We start from the raw sequence: 23,597 nt of genomic DNA, 5'->3' as shown, positions 1-23,597 counted from the left end.
TAAATATAAAGTGAGCACTATATAATTTGTATTCTGTGTTGTAATTGAAACCAATATATTTGAAAATGTAGAAAATATCCAAAAATATTTAAATAAATGGTAATCTATTATTGTTAAACAGTGAAATTAATCACAATTAATTTTTTTAATCGCTTGACAGCCCTAATATATATATGTTCTCCATGTAGGTATGTGATGGGGTGTACTTACCCCGCACCAGCCACAAGAGGGTTAACTGTACTTTGCAGGCTGAGAAAGCCCTGCCCCTCTGACTCTGCTGGGCATGGTCAGCCTGGAAAGTACAGTTAACCCTCTTGTGGCTGGTGCAGCCTTAGGTACACTGTACAGGCATTCAGTGTTTAAGAGCTACATTAGTACAAAGTATAAAAGGAAGCAGCCCAATTCAGTCTGGGCAGGCTGCTGAAGTGGGAGGACAGAGACTGCAGGGCCACTTTATAGACTCTGGCCATTGGGCCACGCTGCCCTGAGAGGAAGGCCATACTACCACATTTGATAGTCAGGGTCACGAACGACAGAATACTCCCGTGTCCAGTATTGTAGTAATCTTTGTACAGAGTGTGCCTTGTGAGATATCATTTGAAAACTCATAATTTACTGGTCATTATTGTCTTGGTAAAATGTAACAACACTATACGTAAAGTTAGTAACACCATAGAATGGAATCTTAAAAAATATGTTCCAAGTCTGGGGAGCGGCCAAACTAGTTCCTCAGACAAAGGACAAGCTGATGCCTCAGCCAAGTGTAAACACCCATGGGCCATTACCAGCTAACTGGCCATTGTTTGGCAAGAAAGGGAGCATGGGTAAAAAAATCTACATCTTAGCAAAGAAATAATATGGGGTTTCCATCCACAGAGATTGCCTACCTGTGGTAGGTATTATTATGTTGGACTTCGTGAATGTCGTCAGATGTTCGGCTGCACTTGTATCTGTGTTCTCCCTGTATGTTGTCCCAGCTCTGCGCAGATAGCTGGCACAGCAGATTTTGAGTGAACCACCCAATGACCATAAAATCCGTTAAGGTGCAAAGGTGCTTAGTCAGGTTTATTGCCAGCAAAGCACGCTCCTGGCTCCCTGGCTCAATGTTTACAGTTACACTAGTACATGTATGCCCATGACAATGGACGCAGCTCAGTCAGTGGTGGGACTTTCCACTGCCCCCTCAGCTGGACAAAGACACTGCCTCTGAGATACATCTTTATACACCAATACGAACAAGTTACGTATCACCCTTGACGTATCGGGTGCCACCCTCTGATGTATTAGGGTGCCACCCATTACCTTGTACCTGTAGGTTTGATCAAAACATCTAAGTTCGTCATGCTGTCATTCTGACCTTATCCTTAAGGTGGCTCAGCATGTTCCTGTTATCTGTGGGAAATGTGTTTATTGGGGTGTTCTGGTACCACCCTTCTGGAATGTGCTTGCATGAGTGTTTTGTGCCTAGCATCTCTTAGGAATATGTATTTTTACAATATCAACCCTATGCTTGCCGAATTCTGTGAGCAGGGCCTGCCTCTTGCTCACAACTTAACTTTGCTTTATGTCAGCAAGGTTTTGACTACTTTGGGCCAGGCCTCAGGCCTATAATACATGGGCTTATATTTCAGGCCCTCTTCCTACTACAGTGAATATTAGTATTTTTAAATGCAAAGATTAATTTACTGCACAAATATAGGCCTACACATTTACTTGTAATGCTCTCATCTCAGTTGGAGGGGAAAATCAATCCTTAACGAGTGTGTGAAAGAAGGGGTGAGCTTGGCTGCTCTGGGGCATTCCCCTTCCTGGTGGAACATATGTAGAGATTGTGCCAGGATGGGAACTGGGATAGAGGAGGAGGAGGAGAGATTTATCTGCCTCTCCCTGCTGCTGCTGGCTATGGGAGAAGAGAGAGTTGATTGTCTCTCTTGCCCTCTCTTCATACCTTGTGAAGCTCTCAGGTCATGCAGCAGACATTTGGCTGTGGTTGCTGCCCTGCCCTGTAAATGGAGGTATATCTTGAATTGTGGTTCCAAGATGGTGTGAGTCTGATCGATTGATTTTTCTTGGGGGTCAGGAATTTTTCCTTCTGAGGAAGACTTACGGTGACTTTTTTACCTTCCTTGCAGTGTCCTTGAGGCCCAGTTTGTTAATAATGAGTAAGAACAGGAATAAAAAGTTGTGATTAAATTGCAAACTCATAACTTGTGGTTGGTTTCCAGTGTGAGTGAGAGTTTCTGAGCACTAAACATGAGTTGGATACCTGTGAGATAACTGGTGGAGCCTATTAGCTGGGCATAGGAATCCTCTGTGGTGGTGGGTGAGGGTATTGATAGTTCTGCTGAGTCCTCAGGAATAGGCTGAATAGGGTAATTTGGTATGGAGGCCATTTTGTATCATATCCTAATAAATGGCTGGTATCTGGAGGAAGGAGCTGAGTTTAAAAAAAAAACCACTCATAGCTTTGATTTAAAATCCATCCCTGTGCCTCCCTCTCATTAACCTGCATATCCTCATCAGTGGGCTGGATTGTGTGTGGCCTTTGTGAAGCTGCATGAGGATGTGCAAGGTTTCTCCTCCATGTGTAATTGTGTAAGAGCAGCATACAATAGAAGTTCCTGTGTTCTGAGGCACTCAGGGCCTTCTCATTCCTGTTTCCCCACCACCACTTCCAGGGAGTCGGACCACAAAGAGAGGTGAGGGAGGATATGGGGGCAATGGCCCTTTGCATCCTCTGTACCAATCAATGAAATAGGGTCCATCCATCAGGGGAAGTGCAAGGAGCAACTTCAGGAGAAACTGACTCTGAAGCACGACCTGCTGTGACAGATTGCAACCCTATGTAACCCTTCTGCCCATCAGAGTTGGCAGCAACAAGGGCCGGGTTCAGTATCTAGGGGTTCCATTCCAATAACACAATGCAAAACCGAATCAAGCCCCCACCCAGTGACCTGGTACAAATATATACCACCCCCGCTGGGCGCCTCCAAGAGGCAATACTTCCCCTCTCGCAAGCACAGAGTCTGAGTGTAGCAAAAGCCTTTTAATCACAGAGAGAAACAATGTGGCATTATGTTGGGGAAACACCACCAACAGGATTCATAACACAACCCATGAGCAAAACCCATCCCAAGCAAATTGGGCCGTGTTCTTTCCCTTTGGTTCTTGAGTCCAGCAATCCAAAAGTCACCCAAAGTCCCAAAAGTCCAGCAACCCAAAAGTCTCTGTCTCTGGTCAGGTCAGCCCCAGAGTTCGAAAGTTAATCTGCAGAGTTTTACCTCCCAACCTGGGTGGAAATGGGAGAGTTAAGGGGCACCTTACATGGTCCGAAGCCGATTACCCCACCTCTCCGTGGGGCTCCACTCCGCTCTACCCACAAATCACTCTGCTCTGCCAGCCTTTCCATGAGCTGCTCCAGCCATCCCACAAACTGCTCCACTCCACCAACTGCTCCGCTAGCCATCCCATGAGCCGCTCCAGCCATCCCACAAACTGCTCCGCAATATATCTTCAGGACCTCCCCAGCTACTTAACATGAGGAGCCCATACCACTAGGTATTGATACCTATCCCCAACATCTCTCAATTCACTGAGTTTTGGAACCCATATCCCTTGCCTAGCGAGTGCTACTTAATTGATGGCAAGTCCCTCCATCATAACAAAAGTTCCACTATCCTTGATTCACATAATTAGGATAATAATTTATTCTTCCTGCCCCAATAACAGAGAAACTGGGGATCCCACAGCAGCCAAAGTGACCATTTGGGCAGCTATGGGCTCATCCTGGGCGGGGTGAGTGTGCCTATGCAAATGAGATCAGCCCCTGAAGTTCTTTTCCACAACTTTCCACAACTCACCACCAGATGTCAGGGCGGAGTTCATCCTGACTCTGCTTACACTTATATTCATCCTTTTTACACGATTATGTGTGCCTAGTGAGGTATCATTTGGAAACTCATAATCTGCTAATGTTATTGTCCTGGTAAAATGTGTGGCAGCATTGTATGTAAAGTTATAAGATTCTACTGTTTAACATTGCTGTAACATGTTCCAAGAGTTAGAAAGGCAGGCCCAAACCAGTTTTTCAGAGACAAAGACACACTGGTGCCCCAGGCAGGTATTAACATAATCAGTTTGACAATCACCTACTTAAAGGGCCATTCTTCTGCAAGAGGAAGGGTGTAAGCAAGAACTTTACATATTGACAATGAGACAGCTGGAAGCTTCCCTGTAAACAGACTGCCTGTCACCTGAACCCCAGCTGGAGGTAATCCTCAGAAGGGAAAATGGTATAAGAATGGAGAACATGCACAACACAAAATACCTCTTTCCCCTCATCTCTACTCATGACAGCTACAATGTTTGAAACACAAAGGAAGCATCATTGAACTTGTGGGGAGGTCCTAACTAAAGCAATCCAGCCAGACTGTTGTAAGCTTTTGGTGAGAAAACCCTTTCAGCTTTTAAGTTCACTTAGTACTCATGAGGGAATTCTATGCCAAAAATTAAAAATTCTGTGCCAAAAAAATTAAAAATTCTTCAAATTCTGCATATTTTATTTGTGAAAATAACACAACATTGTCCCACCATTTTCAATTATTTGCTGACAAGTATTTTGAAATACTTGTCAGCAAATAATTGTCAAATACTTGTCAGCAGGGGTTATGTGTGCAGGACGCTCCTGATGTGGGAGGGGCTCCTGGGTGTGTGGGTGGGGTGAGGGGTCACTGTATGGGGACCTGCGCCCCTGGTCTGCCCAACCCCCATGTATCTGAGCCTTACCACCCCGCAGCCAGATTCTCCACCCCACCGAGCCTCATCCTCTGTCCCCAGACACACACACCCATGCCAAGCACTTCCTATGGAGCAGAGCTTCCTGCAGCTAGGGGCAGTTTCTGGGGGTTGATCGGACTCATCCCCTGCTGCTCTGTGCAGAGAAGGGAAATGGGAGGGGGGAATTCTGTTTCTGCCCTCCTCCTCCCTGCTCCCAGCTGGGAGGTGTGAGTGAGCACTGGTGCAGCTTCTCTTTTCTTCCCCACAGAAACCATTTTCTGCAAGGAAGCAAAGAGAATCTGCATGGGATGTTTTTCTGCTGTGCCGCAGTGGTGCAGAATTCCCCTAGGAGTCACTTAGCTTGTTAAGGTAGATATTAGTTTGTGATTCAGCTCTTATTTTCTTTGTAACTAATTCTGTCTTTTATGCCTCATTACCTGTAATCACTTAAAATCTGTCATTCTGTAATTAATAAATTTATTTTACTGTTTTATCCAAACCAGTGTGTGTTTGGATTGAAGTGCTGGGAACCTCCACTTGAGATGGCAGGGTCTGTGAACAGAATTTTTCGTTGATGAAACGACTGATTTTCTATGAGCTTGTATTCTCCAGAAGGAGAGAGCTGGGCAGTACAAGTTGCACGTTTCTGGGGAAGGTCTGTGACTAGGAAGTTGCTGGTGTTGCCCTGTATGTAATTCATGAGTGGCTAGCCAGGGCATTCATGTAATTCAGCTGGGAGTGATTTTGCATGCTAAAGGCTGTGTTTGAGCAGGACCAGGAGTGATGGCTCTGATAGCAAAGTGGTGTAAAAGGCACCCTAGGTTGGAGATGTGAGGAGATACAGCTGTTCAGCAGTCCAAATTGTACCCTGGGGAATGTCACACCTGCCTAATATTACGTTTAAAATAACATAAAATCAGGCAAATTGTCTCCCAAATGCAAAACAAAGGCAGAAAGTCCTAGTGAGCTAAGTACAGTCCAAGGTGCTATACTCCAAAATTGGTTGAACCTCAGAAAAGCAGGCTTATGAACTATGGTGCTTGCATTTTCCCCTATGCTTCTGCAGAATGCCAGCTTATGCTTCAATTCACAAACAAGCACAAAGGAAACTGTAACATCGCCCTTTCTGCTTGCTTCCAGTGTGGGCTGAATACTAATGTTATACTACACTCAAACAAGGTGAAATAGCTGTCCTGAAAACTCTCAGAAGCATGTACCACTGTTAGCTTGACAGTGCTGCAGATCAGTCTCACTAGTCATTTGCACATACCTTTCCTTATATTGAGTCTATCTTCTCCAAAAAGGGAAAAAGTAACAAGGACACTGGAAAACATGTTTCCTTTCATTTGTGTGGAAGATTTGAAGAAGAAAAATCGCTTTCTCTTCTGGAGGGGAAGCATTTTCTGGAAGTTCAAATATCAATTTGCATTTTTTGTATGCAAGTGGGTTCTTTTCTTAATTAAAAACAGTATAATACCTTCTTTTCTCAGACAGACTCATGCAATAGCTGTGCAAACCAGAGGCAATGTTCAGAAATGTATTTGGGCACAATGACTAACTAGCTCGTGAAAATGTTTGCTGTCTAATCTGAATTGATGTATGCATGAGACAACTTTGGTATCAGACAATGGGTTTGCAGATAGATAATAGCTTTGCCACAAAGGGCAAGGTGTGCCATAAGGAAGGACAAAGAGGTATAATGTGCCCCTTGTTGTATTAGGGGGTTCAGCCGAGGGGAAGGACAGATGGTGTTTTCACTTTTGCCCCTGGGGGGGTTTGTGGGGAAAGGAAGAAAAGCTCCATCAGAGTGCTCCTGGTTGAGAGTCACCAAAATGGTATCCACCGGATGCCCAAGTCATCCTTGTCCCCTTCAAGGTCAACACCAATATTTTAGTAGTGCTCACTGCTGGTGGGTGCCTTGGTGGTAGTGAAACTGTAGCTTCCTTAACTTTCATAACCTCTCCCAGCAGGCCCTCTAAAGTGAGTAAGAGTCCAAGCCGCTCCTTTTGTCCCACTTAGAATGGGATTTTTTTAAAAAAAATTCTCAGATCCTTGTAGGATGAGAACACTATTTTCTGCCCAGCTCTACCCTCAAACCTTTTTGCTGTGCCTCAGACCTTGGATACCTGGCATGTAGGATTACTTCCACTGCACTTCCTATGTGTGTGGGAATGAGAGAAGCATTTAGCCTCTGTGGACTTACCAGCTCAGCAAGGACTGTAACGGGCATGCTTTACAAAGTGCACCTGGATCAGAGAAGAGCTGTTCAGCCTTGCCTCATTCCCAGCATGCACTGAGCACTGCATGTATTCTTACATGCATGCACAATAAATTCTTCCTTCAGCATCCACAATGGGACTATTTCTGGAGTCAAGTACTGATCAACACAAATAAGGGAGGCAAAATAGGGTCCGTAATTAACATAGTTTAACAAAAACACATTCAAAATCTATTGTACATCCAATTGTCAGCCATTGTTCCAGTTTTCACTGGGAACACTCCAAGAAAACTGTCCTAACCATACAGCTAAGGGTAGCCTAGAATTCCTCCTTACCTGTAAGGGGTTAAGAAGGTCAAATAACCTGGTTGGCACCTGACCAAAAGGACCAATGGGGAAAGAAGATACTTTCAAATCTGGGGGAAGGCTTTGTTTGTGCTCTTTGTTTGTGTGTTCTCTGGGGAAGCAGAGAAGCATCAAGTCAGAAAACTCTTTCTCCTAAAATCATTGTAAAATGAGTCTCAATATTGCAAAAAGAGTAAGTAAATAAGGCAAGGTGCGTTAGTTTATCTTTTAGGTTTTTTCTAGCAAGAGCTAAAGAGGTTCGGAGGGTGTTTTATTGGTTGTTTACAAAGTCCAGAATGTTAGTTCCTGGAGAAGGTGTAAAACCCTCCCATTGCTGTTTCACCGCACAAACAAAGCCTCCCCCACCCCACCTCCAGATTTGAAAGTATCTTCTTTCCCCATTGGTCCTTTCGGTCAGGTGCCTACCAGGTTATTTGAGCTTCTTAACCCCTTACAGGTAAGAAGGAATTCTAGGCTACCTTAGCTGTATGGTTATGACAACAACTTGTCAGTGAGGGCTCTTATTCTGACAAACTTCAACCTCTGCTGGAGAGCTATTAAAAGAAAAATCTTGAATTTTTTTATGATGGAAGTATTTGGTTTTTTTAAAATCATGTTTACAGCTGAACTGGTTTTACTCAAATGTTTAGGTGAGGGGAGGAGGAATCACATAAGCACAGTCCAAGCTTAGAAAATGATGTCACTTTCCAAAACGACTGCTTATCAGGATGAGTGAATGGAAATGCTCATGTAAATTGACTGTAGTCACTGCTGCTTCCACTGTAATAAACCCGTGCTTGCAAATTGCCTAAGTCACTGACTAATTTTGTCAGTCTCTTTGGAGCTCATCTGTACACTCACACCATAACAATTACATTAAGAAAAATCATTATTAAATAGCAATATAAAGAAAAGATTATGAACTAACTCCAATTCCCCATCAAATCTAATTCTGGTTATAACAATTACAAGATTGTAAGTATGTGAAATAGGACTATAATGCCAAACTCCTCATAAAAATGAAGATCTTACAGCAAATAAGAATTCCTACCGTACAGCACCATTTCAAGTCAATGTAGGAGTAACATGAATATATCACCATTCAAAGTTCTATAAATATCACTAGTTACTCTGAGAAGTGAAGACAGAGAAAAAAACAAAGTAGTTCCCAAAAATGGAAATCTGTATATGATATCCTCTGAAAAAGGATGCACACCAAGATGATAAGCAATTTAAGAAAAAACATTATTTTAAGAGAAATAGGGTGAAAATTATTGGAAATTTTCTGCAGCTTCTAAGAGGAAGAGAAATCTCAGCCACAACTGAAATGATTAGAAATTTATCAGTGAAAAGTGATGTTACCAGAAGAATAACCAAGGAAATAATTTAGGAAATTAAGGTTCCAGGTTGTCAGCTCTGAGGCTTCTGTTCAAATGACTGAATAGCAAGGGGCTCTTCATGCAAACACAATTAACAAGCTTTAGTTACTTATCAGTTATAAACAAGATATTAAAAACAAATGTTCTGACTGTGAAACATAATGTCCTTGTTGAGGTGGTTGTGATCAGCAGCAAAGAGTGAAATATAAATTCTGCGTTGAGTAGCTGCTAAACGAATAGCTTTGTATCACCTTTACCTTGTTTTGTAGTAGGGCTGCTACCTTAGGGCATGTCTATGCTGCATCTAAAGTGTAATTTCCAGTTTGGGAAGATGTACATAGACTAGCTTTCATCAAGCTAGTGCACTAAAAATAGCAGTGTAGCCATGGTGTACCACTGTAGTCCCACAAATACAATCCTATCCAAAACCCTAAGTATGTACTTGATTAAAGCATGTACATTTACCTCCTAGCTCCAGTACAGATGTACCCTGAGAGCTGTACTGTGATACCCTCAGTCATGTTGAATGGTACCTTAACACCATGAGTTGTCCCACTGAACTTAGTAAATCTATTTCTGGAAGAAGCCAGCGAGTAAACTCATCACAATCTAGCCTTCTCAGTCCAATCTTGCTGTCACTGGATTCAAAGTTAAAATTCCCTTTGACTTTAATGATATGAATTTGGATTCATTGTTCCCAGGCCTTCAGCCTTATACTTTTTAAATCAGTGGGAATGTAAGTTAATGGGAGCTTTGTATGTATAAAGAATGCAGGATACAGACCATAAAAATCATCTTCTGGTAAAGTGGTGATGGGGTTGTGTAAGGAGAAGTGTGGCAGTTGTTTTTTGTAATTTTACTACTACAAACTTCCTAGGTAGCACTTCTCAGACTCATCAGTTTACTTTTTGCAGCGACTTCTGGCAGCAGTACACTATAGTAGCTGGAAGATTATATTAATGCGATTTTATATTTGTGTGATTCCTACTAACACTTCTATAAAAGTGGAGAACTTTTTATATTCTCACTGTAGAAATGGAGAAACAGAAATAGAGAGAGAGAGGCCAACAGCTTCAGACTTGGAGACCAAAAGGTAGCCTTGTCATTCATATTTAATAGACACCTAATTTTGTGGCCTGATTTTTTCAGTGCTGCTCAGAACCTATGATCCCCCTTGGCTTCAATGGAAGTTGTGGATGCTCAGCACCTGTGAAAGTTAGGCCATTGAGGAATACAGTGCTTAGTTCAGAACTCCACCTAGTGAAAAGTGTGGAAAGCAAGACTGCAATTTCCATATCTTTAAATAAGGAACAGAAAAAATGCCTCCTTTTTCTTTTCCTGGAATATTACAAGCACATTTTTTACCAAATAACTATTTTGTTCAGTTTCTTTTCTTCCACTTCAGCATTACCTCTTCCTGATTAGTCTAATAATCTCACTCGCTACTTTGTTACTCTCCTTATACTCTGACTGCCAACACTGTCCCACCTTCTTTGTGCTAGAATTAGTCCACATTAGGAGCAGGGGAAGGAAGGCAAACAGATTTGCTGTTAATATGAAGTGATAGAACAGCTGTCAAAATATTTTAAGCCCTGGTCTACACTAGGACTTTAGGTCGAATTTAGCAGCCTTAAATCGATGTAAACCTGCACCCGTCCACACAATGAAGCCCTTTATTTCGACTTAAAGGGCTCTTAAAATCGACTTCCTTACTCCACCCCTGACAAGTGGATTAGCGCTTAAATCGACGTTGGCGGCTCGAATTTGGGGTACTGTGGACACAATTCGATGGTATTGGCCTCCGGGAGCCATCCCAGAGTGCTCCATTATGACCGCTCTGGACAGCACTCTCAACTCAGATGCACTGTCCAGGTAGACAGGAAAAGAACCGCGAACTTTTGAATCTCATTTCCTGTTTGGCCACCGTGGCAAGCTGCAGGTGACCATGCAGAGCTCATCAGCACAGGTGACCATGATGGAGTCCCAGAATCGCAAAAGAGCTCCAGCATGGACCGAACGGGAGGTACGGGATCTGATCGCTGTTTGGGGAGAGGAATCCGTGCTATCAGAACTCCGTTCCAGTTTTCGAAATGCCAAAACCTTTGTGAAAATCTCCCAGGGCATGAAGGACAGAGGCCATAACAGGGACCCGAAGCAGTGCCGCGTGAAACTGAAGGAGCTGAGGCAAGCCTACCAGAAAACCAGAGAGGCGAACAGCCGCTCTGGGTCAGAGCCCCAAACATGCCGCTTCTATGATGAGCTGCATGCCATTTTAGGGGGTTCAGCCACCACTACCCCAGCCATGTTGTTTGACTCCTTCAATGGAGATGGAGGCAACACGGAAGCAGGTTTTGGGGACGAAGAAGATGATGATGAGGAGGAGGTTGTAGATAGCTCACAGCAAGCAAGCGGAGAAACCGGTTTTCCCGACAGCCAGGAACTGTTTCTCACCCTAGACCTGGAGCCAGTACCCCCTGAACCCACCCAAGGCTGCCTCCTGGACCCAGCAGGCGGAGAAGGGACCTCTGGTGAGTGTACCTTTTAAAATGCTATACATGGTTTAAAAGCAAGCATGTGAAAGGATTACTTTGCCCTGGCATTTGCGGTTCTCCTAGATGTAGTCCTAAAGCCTTTGCAAAAGGTTTCTGGGGAGGGCAGCCTTATTTCGTCCTTCATGGTAGGACACTTTACCACTCCAGGCCAGTAACACGTAGTCGGGAAACATTGTAGAACACAGCATTGCAGTGTATGTTTGCTGGCATTCAAACAACATCCGTTCTTTATCTCTCTGTGTTATCCTCAGGAGAGTGAGATATAATTCATGGTCACCTGGTTGAAATAGAGTGCTTTTCTTCAGGGGACACTCAGAGGAGCCCATTCCTGCTGGGCTGTTTGCCTGTGGCTAAACAGAAATGTTCCCCGCTGTTAGCCACAGGGAGGGGGGAATGTTGAGGGGGTAGTCACGCGGTGGGAGGAGGCAAAATGCGACCTTGTAATGAAAGCACATGTGCTATGTATGTAATGTTAACAGCAAGGTTTACCCTGAAAGAGTGTAGCCACTGTTTTATAAAATGTGTCTTTTTAAATACCACTGTCCCTTTTTTTTTCTCCACCAGCTGCATGTGTTTCAATGATCACAGGATCTTCTCCTTCCCAGAGGCTAGTGAAGCTTAGAAAGAAAAAAAAACGCACTCGCGATGAAATGTTCTCCGAGCTCATGCTGTCCTCCCACACTGACAGAGCACAGACGAATGCCTGGAGGCAAATAATGTCAGAGTGCAGGAAAGCACAAAATGACCGGGAGGAGTAAGTGGCGGGCTGAAGAGAGTAAGTGGCGGGCTGAAGACAGGGCTGAAGCTCAAATGTGGCAGCAGCATGATGAGAGGAGGCAGGATTCAATGCTGAGGCTGCTGGAGGACCAAACCAGTATGCTCCAGTGTATGGTTGAGCTGCAGCAAAGGCAGCTGGAGCACAGACTGCCACTGCTGCCCCTCTGTAACCAACCGCCCTCCTCCCCAAGTTCCATAGCCTCCACACCCAGACGCCCAAGAACGCGGTGGGGGGGCCTCCGGCCAACCAGCCACTCCACCACAGAGGATTGCCCAAAAAAAAGAAGGCTGTCATTCAATAAATTTTAAAGTTGTGAACTTTTAAAGTGCTGTGCTTAAAGTGCTGTGTGGCATTTTCCTTCCCTCCTCCACCATCCCTCCTGGGCTACCTGGATAGTCATCCCCCTATTTGTGTGATGAATGAATAAAGAATGCATGAATGTGAAGCAACAATGACTTTATTGCCTCTGCAAGCGGTGATTGAAGGGAGGAGGGGTGGGTGGTTAGCTTACAGGGAAGTAGAGTGAACCAAGGGGCGGGGGGTTTCATCAAGGAGAAACAAACAGAACTTTCACACCGTAGCCTGGCCAGTCATGAAACTGGTTTTCAAAGCTTCTCTGATGCGTACCGCGCCCTCCTGTGCTCTTCTAACCGCCCTGGTGTCTGGCTGCGCGTAACCAGCAGCCAGGCGATTTGCCTCAACCTCCCACCCCGCCATAAACGTCTCCCCCTTACTCTCACAGATATTGTGGAGCACACAGCAAGCAGTAATAACAGTGGGAATATTGGTTTCGCTGAGGTCTAAGCGAGTCAGTAAACTGCGCCAGCGCGCCTTTAAACGTCCAAATGCACATTCTACCACCATTCTGCACTTGCTCAGCCTGTAGTTGAACAGCTCCTGACTACTGTCCAGGCTGCCTGTGTACGGCTTCATGAGCCATGGCATTAAGGGGTAGGCTGCGTCCCCAAGGATACATATAGGCATTTCAACATCCCCAACAGTTATTTTCTGGTCTGGGAATAAAGTCCCTTCCTGCAGCTTTTGAAACAGACCAGAGTTTCTGAAGATGCGAGTGTCATGCACCTTTCCCGGCCATCCCACGTTGATGTTGGTGAAACGTCCCTTGTGATCCACCAGAGCTTGCAGCACTATTGAAAAGTACCCCTTGCGGTTTATGTACTCGGCGGCTTGGTGCTCCGGTGCCAAGATAGGGATATGGGTTCCGTCTATAGCCCCACCACAGTTAGGGAATCCCATTGCAGCAAAGCCATCCACTATGACCTGCACATTTCCCAGGGTCACTACCCTTGATATCAGCAGATCTTTGATTGCGTGGGCTACTTGCATCACAGCAGCCCCCACAGTAGATTTGCTCACTCCAAATTGATTCCCAACTGACCGGTAGCTGTCTGGCGTTGCAAGCTTCCACAGGGCTATCGCCACTCGCTTCTCAACTGTGAGGGCTGCTCTCATCTTGGTATTCATGCGCTTCAGGGCAGGGGAAAGCAAGTCACAAAGTTCCATGAAAGTGCCCTTACGCATGCGAAAGTTTCGCAGCCACTGGGAATCGTCCCAGACCTGCAACACTATGCGGTCCCACCAGTCTGTGCTTGTTTCCCGAGCCCAGAATCGGTGTTCCACAGCATGAACCTGCCCCATTAGCACCATGATGCATGCATTGGCAGGGCCCATGCTTTCAGAGAAATCTGTGTCCATGTCCTGATCACTCACGTGACCGCGCTGACGTCGCCTCCTCGCCTGGTATCGCTTTGCCAGGTTCTGGTGCTGCATATACTGCTGGATAATGCGTGTGGTGTTTAATGTGCTCCTAAATGCCAAAGTGAGCTGAGCGGCCTCCATGCTTGCCTTGGTATGGCATCCGCACAGAAAAAAGGCGCGGAACGATTGTCTGCCGTTGCTCTGACGGAGGGAGGGGCGACTGACGACACGGCTTACAGGGTTGGCTTCAGGGAGCTAAAATCAACAAAGGGTGTGCCTGTACATCAAGGAGTATTTCAGGCAGGACTGCACGGAGGGTTCCAATAAGAAATGGTGCACCTAAGTTATCGTTCTTATTGGAACAAGGAGGTTAGCCTGGCCTCTGATTGATACATGGCTAGATTTACCTCGCTGCACCTTCTCTGTGAGTGACTGCAGTGTGATCTAGAGGAATGAGTCCCCTAGACAGGGGAGGAGGCAAATGAGTACAAAACAAATCTGGTCTATTTCTTGTTCTGACCCACTCCATCTATCTTTTACATCTTTGGCTGGCAGCAGACGGTGCAGAAGGACTGCATGCCATCCACATCTCATGGCTGCTCGGCAGAAGATGGTACAGTACGACTGCTAGCAGTCCGTATCGCCTGCCCACTCACCATAAGACGGTTCAATAGGACTGACTGCAGGACTAAAGAGAATGACCTGGTCAAGTCACTCCAAATTTAGTCCCTGCGCCCATGTCTGCCCAGGCGCTCCTGATCGACCTCACAGAGGCGACCAGGAGCACCTCGGACAGGACGATGACGGCTACCAGTCGTACTGTACCGTCTGCTGCCACAAGGCAAGGGGTTGCTGCTACTGTGTAGCAATGCCGTACTGCGTCTGCCAGCACCCAGGAGACATAGGGTGACGGTTACCTGAGCGGGCTCCATGCTTGCAGTGGTATGGCGTCTGCACAGGTAACTCAGGAAAAAAGGTGCGAAATGATTGTCTGCCCTTGCTTTCACGGAGGGAGGGAGGGAACGGGGGCCTGACGATATGTACCCAGAACCACCCGCGACAATGTTTTAGCCCCATCAGGCATTGGGATCTCAACCCAGAATTCCAATGGGCAGCGGAGACTGTGGGAACTGTGGGATAGCTACCCACAGTGCAACGCTCCGGAAGTCGACTCTAGCCTCCGTATTGTGGAAGCGCTCCGCCGAGTTAATGCACTTAATGCACTTAGAGCATTTTCTGTGGGGACACACACACTCGAATATATAAAACCGATTTAAAAAAACCCGACTTCTATAAATTCGACCTTATTCCGTAGTGTAGACATACCCTAAGTGTCCTATTAAGTCTAGAAATTTTTCAAATCTTCCCAAGATCCTATGACACTGACTAAATTTATTTTTGTCCTCTGTTAAACCTGAAATGTGTGGAAATTGGGATTGTATCCAGTTTATTGGTTTCACATGGTGCAAAGAACCAGTACAATCCTGAAGATAACTTGGAATTTATAGACCACTTTGCAGCATATTTAAATCAGAGATTGTGCATTTATTCCAGGATGGAACTTCTAAAAGGCACTCAAGCTACAATTAGCATAGAAAACATGGCTCCATGTGCAGTAGGCCTGTTGCATACTTTTTGAGAATTTATCCTTGACAAATAAGTATTACATACACTTACGGGTAGGTATTAGAGCCACATATACTCTTTAGACATTTAGAACCTTGGAACAAACTCCCGTGTTGGTAGTTGACAATTTTTGGATGCACCCATAGTTTGTTTCCTGAAAGTCACTGGATTTAACCCTTTAGATGCTAGGCATGCATACACTTAACTAAGCATCTGGGAGGGAAGAAAATGCCAGCATTCTGATAGTGAGCTAACATCTTGAAAGCTCTTTAATGGACACTGAATCTTAGGCTATAAATGTGGGATTAACTGGTGAGGGACACTTTTGAATTCCCAGGAGTGAATCTCAGCTTTCTCAGAGATCCACAGAACTCTTTTCAGCAGGGTACACTTTAAACATGGAAAGACTTTTATTTTTATCTGCAGTACAGTCCTGGTGCAGCATTTGCCTCAGGTGATAGGCAGTCTCATGAAGACAGGCAGCCCCATTACAATAAGATTCATTGCTAATCTTCAGAGTTAATTTTAGTTTTTTTTACAGGTTTAATTAAACTTATTACCACAGTAAACTGCATTATTCAACGTATTTTAAAAAAAACCCTCTACATTTTGCTTGCCTCACTTCAAATATAGTTTATTAAGTAGAAAATCCTCTTTGGAAATTAGACACATTCTTGAAATAAATCTTTCCACATTGCCTATATAATTAACTCACTATTAAATTAATAATGGAGATATACTTGGACTTTAAATTGAAGCTTTGAAATATGGAATTACAAATAGAAAATCTAAATAAAAATACTGGATGGAATAAAAAGGAGATAAATGTTTATCAGAGGAGATGAAATCACAAAATCAAAACAATGCAATTTTTATACATATCCAAAGCAGTTAAGCTACCATTATTTTCCAAAACAGACAATGCATGACGTCACACATTGTGATATGATCACAAAGTGTAGTATACTGTCCCAATGAACTAGAACACTTCTTTTCTTTTAACTTACTATGTTTTGGGGGAAGCGGGAAGTGCTCTGACACGGTACCAGTGGTCTAGACTGAGCAGACCATTGTGGGTCTTGTTCCTGTGTAAAAGCTGAGGCCTTGTTGGGCTCCGTTTCTGGAGGGGCAGAGCCACCTGAAAATTTGGCTAAAGCTAATTACCCCTGTGTAATTTTGTGCCATGCGTGTATGCGTGGCTGCGTGCTACAGTGAAAAGCACACCAAGTCCATTCTGCAGTGTGTGGCTATACAGGTCAGTGAAAGGCTCTGGCAATAGGGAGCCTTTTCCCGCAGCCAGAGAAGGGCTTCAGCAGCTGGGAGTTGGTAGAGCCTTTCCCTTCTGCCACCTCACTGCTGGAGTCTCTTCCTAGGACTAAATAGCAGCGTGGATGGGAGGCACAGCTTGGGTGAATAGTGAGCCATTTAGAGGATGTACACAAGTACATGCCCTCAGCCTTCAGGCATGTCTGTATTCCACTTGCCTAAGCGGTGTCTCACCACCCATGCTATTTTTACCCATGGTAGGACTACATGTGTATGTGCACTAGACTTTTGGTGCAGTAAACTCTGTTCAAGAACTTCAGTATGTGGTGACTCTGCAAACCAGCTCCTTTTTTTAGTGATTGTTATTTTGGGCTATCACAAAGGACTTAGCTATTGCCTCTCGGGGAGCTGGATTACCTAGTCATCACAAATGGACGCTGGTGGCTGCTCATCTGTGGTTTTTTAAATAAGTGTTGACTGTCACAAAATAAAAACATTGTTTATTTTGGGGAAACAGATTTTTCTGTGATCTTCCAGCTCTTTATTTACTTCTCTCCCCCACCCCACCATTGTTGCCAAAAGAATCTGCTCAAGAGCAACACAAGGCATACCATTTTGATATGGCCTAACCTATTCACAGTGGTGACCATATAGACTTTCAGAATTGTGTGTTTGTACCGACATAGCTGTACGTGGTGGTGCTGTCATTGTTGTAAAGCCTTTAGGCTGTATGTGGGCTTTTGAAACCTATGAACTGTCTCTTCCCTCCAGTCACAGAATCACATCCGAAATCAAGCATATTTTCATTCAAATAAATGCAATGAAAGCACATGCTCAAAGTTAAATGCATGCATAAGTCACTTGCTGAATCAGGGCCTTGGATTCTAACTTCTGATTCTCAATCTCCCCTTTGATTCAAAAAAGAAAGGTCTGGTCTACACTAGGATATTTAAATTAGTATAGCTACTTCTCTCAGGGTGTGAAAAATCCACACCCTGTGACATGTAGCTATACCAACCTCACCCTTAGTGTAGATAACACAAGGTCAATAGAAGAATTCTTCTGTTGACCTAGCCACTGCCTCTTGGGCAGGTGGATTACTTGCACCTACAGGAGAACACACTGCTGTAGTGTTCTGCAGGCAAACCCAAAGGTTCCTTTATCTCTTTTTTCCTCATTTTTCAGTTCTCATTCCCATTCCAAGTTTTAAAATCTAGCTATAACCTAATGCCCTAATCAATATAAGGTCTAATAATCCTCTCTATTTTTGCACAGATTCAAAGTCTTTTAGTTTGACTAAATCTGTCTTGCTCAGCTTAACTGAGTACTTAATAAGGAATTCAAACATGCATTATTCAGAGCTTTAGATTGTTGTCTTGTATGTAATTTCTTTTCTGACTATACATAATCAGTTCAGTGAAGAAAATATCCATGTACATTATGTTTTATTTCTACAGACAAAAAGGAAAACTACAGTAAACATATTTTAAAAGCTGATACTTTTAATCATGTTGAACCATAGCTTATTCTCCAAATTGTCCCAGTGATTTCAGTGAGACTACTTGTAGAATAAGAGACTATTCAGCCTGAATAAGAATCAGAATCAGGCACATATTATTTTGTTTTTCATAGTGGCCCTTTCTTCTTCTATTGAAGCAGATTACAAGTATTTTTGCTTGGCATCTCTCTCTGCAATATGCACAATACTGGCATCAATACCCGTAGAATGACAATACCTTGTAAAAGCTAATTCTTGCAACAAAACGTCTCTTAACCTTTGTTTGCCAATACTGCAGTACTTGTGGTGCTGAGACGCCGTCTATGTTTCAAACAATCATGTTCAATTTTGTATTCTTCTGTATGTCAATAAAAGCTGGAATAATTTTCAGATCTTGTCTAGGCAGAATGCAAATTCAAACTTTAAAAGGGACAGTGTTACAGAAAAGAGACCTGCACTAGACAAAAATTAATTCATACACTAGAGAGAATTAATTCATTTTTCAAAAATATTTATGTATGTATTTGTTTATAATAAGTCTATACTATTACTAACTGAAAAGCCAAAAAATAAAAATGGAAGTTCTTAGAAACAATTCTTCCATCTGCAAAGATGCCATTGTGAATGTAAATGACATGCACAGTGGCAGCCCTTTTCACATATACAGTTCCCTTTTAATTCATTCCAGAATGTCATTTTGTTTTTCTTTCTTGGCAGATGACTTGGGTCATATAAACTTTACTTTTAAAAAGGGGGGAAATAGAATTTGAATGAAACTGGGGATTTAAGCACAGTAAGAGAGATGCTTTTGAAAACAGGCTCAGAGGCATATTTGAAAGGCTTTATGGTATGAAAACCATCTGATTAGGATTTAATGGTTTAAAGACTTGTAGTTGTCATTGAGGAATAACTGCTTGATTTACAGTTATTCACTACTCTATCAAAACACAGAGTACAAAAGGACTAATTACAGAGGGCCAGATTCTCATAACCTTAATCACATTTACTCCATTTGACTTCAGTGGGACTACTCATGGAGTGAGGCATTATACAACGTCAGCAAAGGTATCAGAATTTGGCCAAGGATAATGTAAGTGGAAGAAGTTTGGACCTTTTTTTGTATGAGGATCATAAAATGATGTAACAAAGAAAGCAAAATTATTATTATTTTAGGATCGAATTTTCAAAAAATGCACAAGTTATTTAGAACCATAAGTCCCATTGCCTTTAAATATAATTTGTGTTCCTAAGTCACTTTGGCAGTCTGAAATCCCAGCATTTAAAAAAATTAATGCAGGAGTGCCCAGATGCTGCCTCATGATCTCGGACATGTTCTGCTAGATACTATATTGTTACAGTGGTAAAAATAGTTTGTGTCAAAGAACTTAATCTAAGATGACAAGCAATATACAAAAAGCAAAGAAAAGAATTGAACACAGACAATTTTTTAGACATATGCACTTGAAACTTGTTTTTTCTTACATAAATATGTAAATAAACATCAACTTTCTCCATCAATCTGTCTAGTCATCATATGCTGGTTGATTTCTAGGATGTATCACAGCACAAGGGAGTCTAAAGAGCATAGAGCCCTACTGCTCAGTTTTCATTTCTAAGCAAAAGTCACCTCATGGGATAAATCCCCCAAAGTTCACGGGACAGATGGACAAGGGGCAATTGAGGCTGACCCTATTGGCAGACTGGTGGTGTGAAGGGTGATGTATCAAGAGACAAAAGTGGATAATTAGGGAGGGGCAGAGCTGTGATTGACTATTAAGGTTAAGAATAGATAGATGTAAAGAGAGAGAGAGAGTAATGTGGTTAGAATAGGAAGGAAAATGATCTTCTTATATTCTCTATTAGATCAATTTGAGATTTTTTTGAGGATCATTTTGAACCAGAAGCACAGATTTTAAAAGGACTTTTTTTCCCCCTTTGGGCTGCTTGAAAGCAGGTTTTAAACTGAAAGCAGTTAGAGGGGTTTTTTTTGTCTCTGTCTGGGGGCCAGAGCAGAGACAAAAGGGATTTGTCTTTTTTGAGCTGGAGTTTTCTCTACCTCAAGGCAGGGTAGTTAACCTCCTGCAGGGAAATTCACAAGTTTTTCACAGACCTGAAGAGCTTTTTTTTTTTTTCTTTTCTTAAGCTAAGAGCAACTAGAGAGTTTTTCTGTCTATTTGCCTGGAGACAAAGGTGTTAGTGATTGTCAGCCTACAGAAAAATCCTTAAAAAAAAAAAAAAACTATCAGAGAACATAACTATCAGGTTACAGCACAAAAAAATTTTACAAGCCACATTTTTTTGTTTTGTTTTGTTGTTTTCTTTCTAACTCTCGGGTGTAAAGTTAGTTAAAAACAGAGAGGCTAACATGACAGAAACCAAGGCACAACACAAATTGGAGTTAACCAGACTGGAGGCAGTGAAAGAGGCAGAAAAAGCCCTAGAGGCTGCCCACAGGAGAGCTATGGAGGCAAGGGATAAAGAACAGGAGGAGAAGGAAAAAGAGAGGAAGCATGCACTGGAGATGGAGAAGGCAAAGGCTCAGCAGAATATACCAACAAACCCTAGCAATCCTTCTCCAGGTACCGCTTCACATCCCAGGAAGTTCCCCACCTATAAAGCAGGCGATGATACCGAGGTCTTCTTAGAAAACTTTGAAAGGGCCTGCTTTGGGTACAGCATCTCTACAGACCAATACATGGTAGAGCTGAGGCCGCAGCTCAGTGGATCCTTAGCCAAGGTGGCAGCTGAAATGCCTAAGGAACACATGAACAAGTATGAACTGTTTAAAACCCAGGCAAGAGTCAGAATGGGGCTAACACCCAAGCATTCCTGTCAGTGGTTCAGAGCCCAAAGGTGGAAACTAGACATGTCATTTACCCGACATGCCTACCACACTGTGAAAAATTGGGATGCCTGGTTATCAGGAGCAAGTGTTAAGTCTCCAGAAGATTTGCCCTTCCTAATGCAAATGGAGCAGTTCTTAGCAGGTGTTCCTGAGGAAATAGAAAGATACATCCTAGATGGGAAGCCCAAAACTGTAATCGAGGCAGGGGAGATTGGAGCCAAATGGGTGGAAGTGGCAGAAAAGAAAAAAACTGGTCACAGTTGGAGCGGATACCAGAAGGGACAACCTCCAACCTCACCCTACTACTGGGGACAGCCCAAGGCCTCAACTACACCCCAAAGAACACTCCAGACACCTTATCATCGTGCCACACCGTTCTTCAGCAACCCACCTCACCCCAGTGACCCGTCAGCTGGACAATGTTTTAAATGTAACGAGCCGGGGCATGTAAAGGCCAACTGCCCCAAGAACCCCAACAGATTACAGTTAATTGCACTGGAATCACACCAGAGGTCCTCAGGCCCAGATGCCTCACAGATACCCTCGGAGCGGAGGGAAACTGTGAGTGTGGGCGGGAAGAAGGTCACCACGTGGAGGGACATGGGAGCACAAGTGTCGGCTATCCATGTTTCCTTAGTGGACCCCAATTTAATCGACCCAGAGATCCAAGTGACGATTCAACCATTCAAGTCAAACTCTTTTGACTTGCCTACAGCCAAGTTGCTGATCCAGTACAAGGGCTGGTCAGGAATGTGGACTTTTGCAGTCTATGATGATTATCCCATCCCCATGCTGTTGGGGGAAGACTTGGCCAATCGTGGAAAGCTAGCCAAGAGGGTGGGAATGGTCACCCGCAGCCAGGCTAAGCAAGCTATCACACCTAGCCCTATTTCGGAAACTTCTACCAGGACCCGGAGGTGATGGAACCGGACCCCATGCCAACATCAGCAACAGCCGTAGTAGATCCAGTCCCAGAGACCCAGACAGAACCATTCTCAGAATCGGAACTGGCGGAACAACCAGCACGAGAACCATTGCCAGCACTGAATCCAGTACTTGCAACCCCAACACCAGAGGGCCCCACCAAACCTGCACCAGCAGCAGCAGATAACCCTACACAAGAGACTCAGCGGAAGCCTGAACCCCAACATAGTGCACCAGCAGAGAGTGGTTCACAGTCAATGGAAACAGCCCTATCACCTGCATCGCTTCCAGAGGGACCAAGCCCAGATCCACAATCCAATGAGGAACTGATGTCTCCAGCCTCAAGGGAACAGTTCCAGACCGAACAGGAAGCAGATGAAAGCCTCCAGAGAGCTTGGACGGTGGCATGGAGCAACCCACCACTTCTCAGCTCTTCTAATTGTTCCAGGTTTGTTGTAGAAAGAGAACTTTTATACAAGGAAACTCTTTCTGGTGGACACCAGGAAGACTGGCATCCTCGGAGACGGTTGGTAGTTCCAACTAAGTACCGGGTAAAGCTCTTGAGCTTAGCCCACGATCATCCTAGTGGTCATGCTGGGGTGAACAGGACCAAAGACCTTTGGGGAGGTCATTCCACTGGGAGGGAATGGGCAAGGATATTTCTACCTATGTCCGGTCTTGTAAAGTATGCCAAAGAGTGGGAAAACCCCAAGACCAGGTCAAAGCCCCTCTCCAGCCACTCCCCATCATTGAAGTTCCATTTCAGAGAGTAGCTGTGGATATTCTGGGTCCTTTTCTGAAAAAAACACCCAGAGGAAAGCAGTACATACTGACTTTCATGGATTTTGCCACCCGATGGCTGGAAGCAGTAGCTCTAAGCAACACTAGGGCTAAAAGTTTGTGCCAGGCACTAGCAGACATTTTTGCCAGGGTAGGTTGGCCCTCCAACATCCTCACAGGTGCAGGAACTAATTTCCTGGCAGGAACTATGGAAAGCCTTTGGGAAGCTCATGGGGTGAATCACTTGGTGGCCACCCCTTATCATCATCAAACAAATGGCCTCGTGGAGAAGTTTAATAGAACTTTGGGGGCCTTCAATTCCAGCTTTCACCCACATGAGCACCTGTGGTCTGGTTCTCTTCAAAACCATTATCGGATGTTCAGCTTTTACTCCTTTATGAACACAAGAATTGCTCCCCTGGAACAGAACTGTGATCCATCCACCCAGTGTTCTGTCTCCTGGCCAGTACCAGATGCTATGGAGTAGCAATGCAAAATACCTATGATTCACCTATTTTTACATTTCAATAACATGGGAAGAAATTCCATCCCTAGTCCACCGCCAAGTAATTTCTAGTATGGCAGGGAGGGAAGCAGTTTTTAAATACTTGGATAGAAGAATGTTGATTTCAGAATATGAGTCATGGCACTGGCTGCCATGCGGTACAATCAGTACGAGTCATTATTAGACAGATCAGCTCTCTGCATCTTAACTGAAATCCACAGTGGTTTATGCAATTGAAAATGTAAGGAGTGCAGCCTATCGGCAGATTAAAATATAGGAATGTTTCTCCATTCCTCCAGTGAGAAATACGTGCCAGTGTATATTTCTCAAGTTATTTGTAATCCCAATACACAGATATGCAGACAGAGATGTATATTTCCTATAGG

Source organism: Lepidochelys kempii, chromosome 1 (genome assembly GCF_965140265.1).
Source record: "Lepidochelys kempii isolate rLepKem1 chromosome 1, rLepKem1.hap2, whole genome shotgun sequence".
NCBI lineage: Eukaryota > Metazoa > Chordata > Testudines > Cheloniidae > Lepidochelys > Lepidochelys kempii.
The sequence above is the reverse complement of the archived record's forward strand: the minus strand, read 5'-3'. Positions refer to the sequence as shown.